The sequence below is a fragment of the Arachis stenosperma genome, chromosome 7, assembly GCF_014773155.1.
Source record: "Arachis stenosperma cultivar V10309 chromosome 7, arast.V10309.gnm1.PFL2, whole genome shotgun sequence".
NCBI lineage: Eukaryota > Viridiplantae > Streptophyta > Magnoliopsida > Fabales > Fabaceae > Arachis > Arachis stenosperma.
In genome coordinates this window covers 11,984,608-11,991,343 of record NC_080383.1, presented here as the reverse complement: position 1 = coordinate 11,991,343, position 6,736 = coordinate 11,984,608, and the positions used below count along the sequence as shown (strand labels likewise).

The window sequence follows — 6,736 nt, the reverse complement described above, 5'->3', positions numbered from 1 at the left end:
TTGTTGAATGGGGTTGGTGAGAACTTCCCAACCTCTTCTTCGGATCTCATGTCGGATCTCCGGATATTCACTCTTTTTGAGTGAAAAAGGGACCTCGGGGATCACCTTCTTCAAGGCCACAACTTCATAGAAGTGGTCTTGATGCACCCTTGAGATGAATCTCTCCATCTCCCATGACTCGGAGGTGGAAGCTTTTGCCTTCCCTTTCCTCTTTCTAGAGGTTTCTCCGGCCTTGGATGCCATAAATGGTTATGGAAAAACAAAAAGCAATGCTTTTACCACACCAAACTTAAAAGGTTTGCTCGTCCTCGAGCAAAAGAAGAAAGAAGAGAGTAGAAGAAGAAGAAATGAGGAAGAAGGGAATGGCTTTGTGTTCGGCCAAAGAGGGGGAGAAGTGGTGTTTAGGTTGTGTGAAAATGAAGGGGTGAAGAAGGGTTTATATAGGAGAGAGGGGGGTCATGGTTCGGTCATGTATGGGTGGGTTTGGGAGGGAAAGTGGTTTGAATTTGAAAGGTGAGGTAGGTGGGGTTTTATGAAGGATGGATGTGAGTGGTGAAGAGAGAGATGGGATTTGATAGGTGAAGGGTTTTTGGGGAAGAGGTGTTGAGGTGATTGGTGAATGGGTGAAGAAGAAGAGAGAGAGTGGTGGGGTTGGTGGGGATCCTGTGGGGTCCACAGATCCTGAGGTGTCAAGGAAAAGTCATCCCTGCACCAAATGGCATGCAAAAACGCATTTTGTGCCAAATCTGGCGTTAAACGCCGGGCTGGTGCCCATTTCTGGCGTTTAACGCCAGGTTCTTGCCCTTTACTGGCGTTTAACGCCAGTCTGGTGCCCCTTTCTGGCGTTAAACGCCCAGAATGGTGCCAGACTGGGCGTTAAACGCCCAACTGCTAGCCTTACTGGCGTTTAAACGCCAGTAGGTTCTTCCTCCAGGGTGTGCTGTTTTTCTTCCTGTTTTTCATTCTGTTTTTGCTTTTTCAATTGATTTTGTGACTTCTCATGATCATCAACCTACAAAAAACATAAAATAACAAAAGAAAATAGATAAAATATAACATTGGGTTGCCTCCCAACAAGCGCTTCTTTAATGTCAGTAGCATGACAGAGGGCTCTCATGGAGCCTCTCAGATACTCAGAGCAATGTTTGGAACCTCCCAACACCAAACTTAGAGTTTGAATGTGGGGGTTCAACACCAAACTTAGAGTTTGGTTGTGGCCTCCCAACACCAAACTTAGAGTTTGATTGTGGGGGCTCTGCTTGACTCTGATTTGAGAGAAGCTATTCATGCTTTCTTTCCATGGTGACAGAGGGGTATCCTTGAGCCTTAAACACAAAGGATTCTTCATTCACTTGAATGATCAGTTCACCTCTATCAACATCAATCACAGCCTTTGCTGTGGCTAGGAAGGGTCTACCAAGGATGATAGATTCATCCATGCATTTCCCAGTTTCTAGGACTATGAAATCAGTAGGGATGTAATGGTCTTCAACTTTTACCAGAACATCCTCTACAAGTCCATAAGCTTGTTTTCTAGAGTTGTCTGCCATCTCTAGTGAGATTCTTGCAGCTTGTACCTCAAAGATCCCTAGTTTCTCCATTACAGAGAGAGGCATGAGGTTTACACTTGACCCTAAGTCACATAGAGCCTTCTTGAAGGTCATGGTGCCTATGGTACAAGGTATTGAAAACTTCCCAGGATCTTGTCTCTTTTGAGGTAATTTCTGCCTAGACAAGTCATCCAGTTCTTTGGTGAGCAAAGGAGGTTCATCCTCCCAAGTCTCATTTCCAAATAACTTGTCATTTAGCTTCATGATTGCTCCAAGGTATTTAGCAACTTGCTCTTCAGTGACATACTCATCCTCTTCAGAGGAAGAATACTCATCAGAGCTCATGAAAGGCAGAAGTAAGTCCAATGGAATCTCTATGGTCTCATTTTGAGCCTCAGATTCCCATGGTTCCTCATTGGGGAACTCATTGGAGGTCAGTGCACGCCCATTGAGGTCTTCCTCAGTGGCGTTCACTTCCTCTCCCTCCTCTCCAAATTCGGCCATATTGATGGCCTTGCACTCTCCTTTTGGATTTTCTTCTGTATTGCTTGGAAGAGTACTAGGAGGGAGTTCAGTAACTTTCTTGCTCAGCTGTCCCACTTGTGCCTCCAAATTCCTAATGGAGGATCTTGTTTCAGTCATGAAACTTTGAGTGGTTTTGATTAGATCAGAGACCATGGTTGCTAAGTCATAGGGGTTCTGCTTAGAATTCTCTGTCTGTTGCTGAGAAGATGATGGAAAAGGCTTGCCATTGCTAAACCTGTTTCTTCCACCATTATTGTTGTTGAAACCTTGTTGAGGTCTCTCTTGATTCTTCCATGAGAAATTTGGGTGATTTCTCCATGAAGAATTATAGGTGTTTCCATAGGGTTCTCCTAGGTAATTCACCTCTTCCATTGAAGGGTTCTCAGGATCATAAGCTTCTTCCTCAGATGAAGCATCCTTAGTACTGCTTGGTGCATTTTGCATTCCAGACAGACTTTGAGAAATCAAATTGACTTGTTGAGTCAATATCTTGTTCTGAGCCATTATGGCATTCAGAGTATCAATCTCAAGAACTCCTTTCTTCTGACTTGTCCCATTGTTCACAGGATTCCTTTCAGAAGTGTACATGAATTGGTTATTTGCAACCATTTCATTTAGCTCTTGAGCTTCTGTAGGCGTCTTCTTCAGATGAAGAGATCCTCCAGCAGAGCTATCCAAAGACATCTTGGATAGTTCAGAGAGACCATCATAGAAAATACCTATGATGCTCCATTCAGAAAGCATGTCAGATGGACATTTTCTGATCAATTGTTTGTATCTTTCTCAAGCTTCATAGAGGGATTCTCCATCCTTCTGTCTGAAGGTTTGGACTTCCACTCTAAGCTTACTCAATTTTTGAGGTGGAAAGAACTTTGCCAAGAAGGCATTGACTAGCTTTTCCCATGAGTCCAGGCTTTCTTTAGGTTGTGAGTCCAAACATGTCCTAGCTCTATCTCTTACAGCAAAAGGGAATAGCATAAGTCTGTAGACCTCAGGGTCAACCCCATTAGTCTTGACAGTGTCACATATTTGCAAGAATTTAGCTAAGAACTGATGAGGATCTTCCAATGGAAGTCCATGGAACTTGCAATTCTGTTGCATTAGAGAAACTAATTGAGGCTTAAGCTCAAAGTTGTTTGCTCCAATGGCAGGGATAGAGATGATTCTCCCATAGAAGTCGGGAGTAGGTGCAGTAAAGTCACCCAGCACCTTCCTTGCATTGTTGTTGTTGTTGTTGTTTTCGGCTGCCATGGTTTCTTCTTCTTTGAAGAATTCGGTTAGGTCCTCTACAGAGAATTGTGCCTTAGCTTCTCTTAGCTTTCGCTTCAAGCTCCTTTCAGGTTCAGGGTCAGCTTCAACAAGAATGCTTTTGTCTTTGCTACTGCTCATATGAAAGAGAAAAGAACAAGAAAGTGTGGAATCCTCTATGTCACAGTATAGAGATTCCTTGAGGTGTCAGAGGAACAGAAAAATAGAAAGAAGAGGTAGAAGAATTCGAACTTAATTAGATAGAGTTCGAATTGTGCATTGAGAGGGAGTGGTACTCCATAAATAGAAGGATGTGGGAAGAGAGGAAGAAATTTTCGAAAATCAAGTGAAATATTTTGAAAACATTTTGAAAAACTTTAATTGATTTTCGAAAATCAAGAGTGGGAAAGAAATCAAGTAATTTTTGAAAAAGATTTTGAAATTAGAAATTAAAAAGATATGATTAAAAACGGTTTTGAAAAAGATGTGATTAAAGAGATATGATAAAAAAAATTTTGCTTTTAAAAAGATATGATTGAAAAGATATGATTTGAAAACAATTTTAAAAAGATTTGATTTTAAAAATTAATGACTTGCCTAACAAGAAAAGATATGATTCAAACATTAAACCTTTCTCAACAGAAAAGGCAACATATTTAAAATGTTCAATCAAATCATTAATTGTTAGTAAGTATCTTTGAAAAAGGAAAGAAATTGATTTTGAAAACATTTGATTGAAAAGATATGATTTGAAAAAGATTTGATTTTGAAAAACTTTGAAAACTTGAAAAAAATTGATTTTGAAAACAAAATCCTCCCCCTTGTGCCATCCTGGCGTTAAACGCCCAGAATGGTGCACATTCTGGCGTTTAACGCCCAATGCACTACCTTTTTGGGCGTTAAACGCCCAACCAGGCACCCTGGCTGGCGTTTAAACGCCAGTCTGTCCTTCTTCACTGGGCGTTTTGAACGCCCAGCTTTTTCTGTGTAATTCCTCTGCTGCATGTTCTGAATCTTCAGTTCCCTGTACTATTGACTTGAAAATAGAACCAAGATCAAATAAACAATGCATGCAAGACACCAAACTTAAAATTAGACACTAGACTCAAACAAGAAACATAAAAATATTTTTGGTTTTTATGATTTTTATAACTTTTTTGTGCTTTTTCGAAAATTATATGAAAATAGAAAATAAAGGTTTCAGAATTCTCAATTTGGATTCCAGGAATCATTGCAATGTTAGCCTAAGACTCCGGTCCAGGAATTAGACATGGCTTCACAGCCAGCCAAGCTTTCAAAGAAAGCTTCGGTCCAAAACACTAGACATGGCCAATGGCCAGCCAAGCCTTAGCAGATCATTGCTCCAACAGCAAGATTGATAGAAATCAACAAGCTCTTGTGATGATAAGTTGAAACCTCGGTCCAATAAGATTAGACATGGCTTCTCAGCCAGCCAGACTTCAACAGATCATCATGAAACACTAGAATTCATTCTTAAGAACTCTGGAAAAAAAATACCTAATCTAAGCAACAAGATGAACCGTCAGTTGTCCATACACGAAACAATCCCCGGCAACGGCGCCAAAAACTTGGTGCGCGAAATTGTGATCACTACACAACTTTGCACAACTAACCAGCAAGTGCACTGGGTCGTCCAAGTAATAAACCTTACGCGAGTAAGGGTCGATCCCACGGAGATTGTTGGTATGAAGCAAGCTATGGTCACCTTGTAAATCTTAGTCAGGCAGACTCAAATGGGTATAGATGATGAATAAAACATAAAGATAAAGATAGAGATACTTATGTATATCATTGGTGAGAGCTTCAGATAAGCGTATGAAGATGCTGTCCCTTCCGTCTCTCAGCTTTCCTACTGTCTTCATCCAATCCTTCTTACTCCTTTCCATGGCAAGCTGTATGTAGGGTTTCACCGTTGTCAGTGGCTACCTCCCATCCTCTCATTGGAAATGTTCAACGCACCCTGTCACGGCACGGCTATCCATCTGTCGGTTCTCAATCAGGCCGGAATAGAATCCAGTGATTCTTTTGCGTCTGTCACTAACGCCCCGCCCTCAGGAGTTTGAAGCACGTCACAGTCATTCAATCATTGAATCCTACTCAGAATACCACAGACAAGGTTTAGACCTTCCGGATTCTCTTGAATGCCGCCATCAGTTCTAGCTTATACCACGAAGATTCCGGTTAAAGAACCCAAGAGATAAACATTAGAGCCTTGTTTGCTTATAGAACAAGAGTGGTTGTCAGTCACTTTGTTCATCAGTGAGAATGATGATGAGTGTCACATAATCATCACATTTATCAAGTTCTTAAGTGCGAATGAATATCTTAGAATAAGAACAAGCGGAATTGAATAGAAGAACAATAGTAATTGCATTAATACTCGAGGTACAGCAGAGCTCCACACCTTAATCTATGGTGTGTAGAAACTCCACCGTTGAAAATACATAAGAACAGGGTCTAGGCATGGCCGAATGGCCAGCCTCCCAAAGTGATCAAAACATCTAAAGAACAAAAGATTCCAAAGATCAGAAGATTCCAAAGATCAGATGATTAAAATACAAATGTAAAAGGTCCTATATATAGAAAACTAGTAGCCTAGGGTGTACAGAGATGAGTAAATGACATAAAAATCCACTTCTGGGCCCACTTAGTGTGTGCTTGGGCTGAGCAATGAAGCATTTTCGTGTAGAGACTCTTCTTGGAGTTAAACGCCAGCTTTTATGCCAGTTTGGGCGTTTAACTCCCATTTAGGTGCCAGTTCCGGCGTTTAACGCTGGGAAATCTGAAGGTGACTTTGAACGCCGGTTTGGGCCATCAAATCTTGGGCAAAGTATGAACTATCATATATTGCTGGAAAGCCCAGGATGTCTACTTTCCAATGCCGTTGAGAGGGCGCCAATTGAGCTTCTGTAGCTCCAGAAAATTCACTTCGAGTGCAGGGAGGTCAGAATCCAACAGCATCTGCAGTCCTTTTCAGTCTCTGGATCAGATTTTTGCTCAGGTCCCTCAATTTCAGCCAGAAAATACCTGAAATCACAGAAAAAGACACAAACTCAAAGTAAAGTCCAGAAAAGTGAATTTTAACTAAAAACTAATAAAAATATACTAAAAACTTAACTCAAACTACTAAAAACATACTAAAAACAATGCCAAAAAGCGTACAAATTATCCGCTCATCAAAAAACTTGTTTGAAGAAATATTATTTTGGAACATAGTTTAGAGCCCAAACACACAAAACCAGTGAGATTTTGAGCCTATTTGATTGGTTGCATTTTATCAACCAATATGTTATTTTTGGTGTGTGTTTTTCTCTCTAAAATTGTGATCTTTGCCTTGCTTAATTCTATATTTCCATTATTTGATGTATGCATGCACTTATATGATTGAGGCC

General features: G+C 40.7%; 1 non-coding gene across 1 annotated transcript; it reads left to right on the top strand.

The window, feature by feature from the left end:
- Positions 1-2,817: 2,817 nt before the first annotated feature.
- On the top strand, positions 2,818-2,921 carry LOC130942663 (small nucleolar RNA R71). Its single transcript, XR_009071227.1, has one exon. It is a non-coding gene; the product is annotated as a small nucleolar RNA R71 (small nucleolar RNA).
- The last annotated feature ends 3,815 nt before the right edge of the window (positions 2,922-6,736 follow it).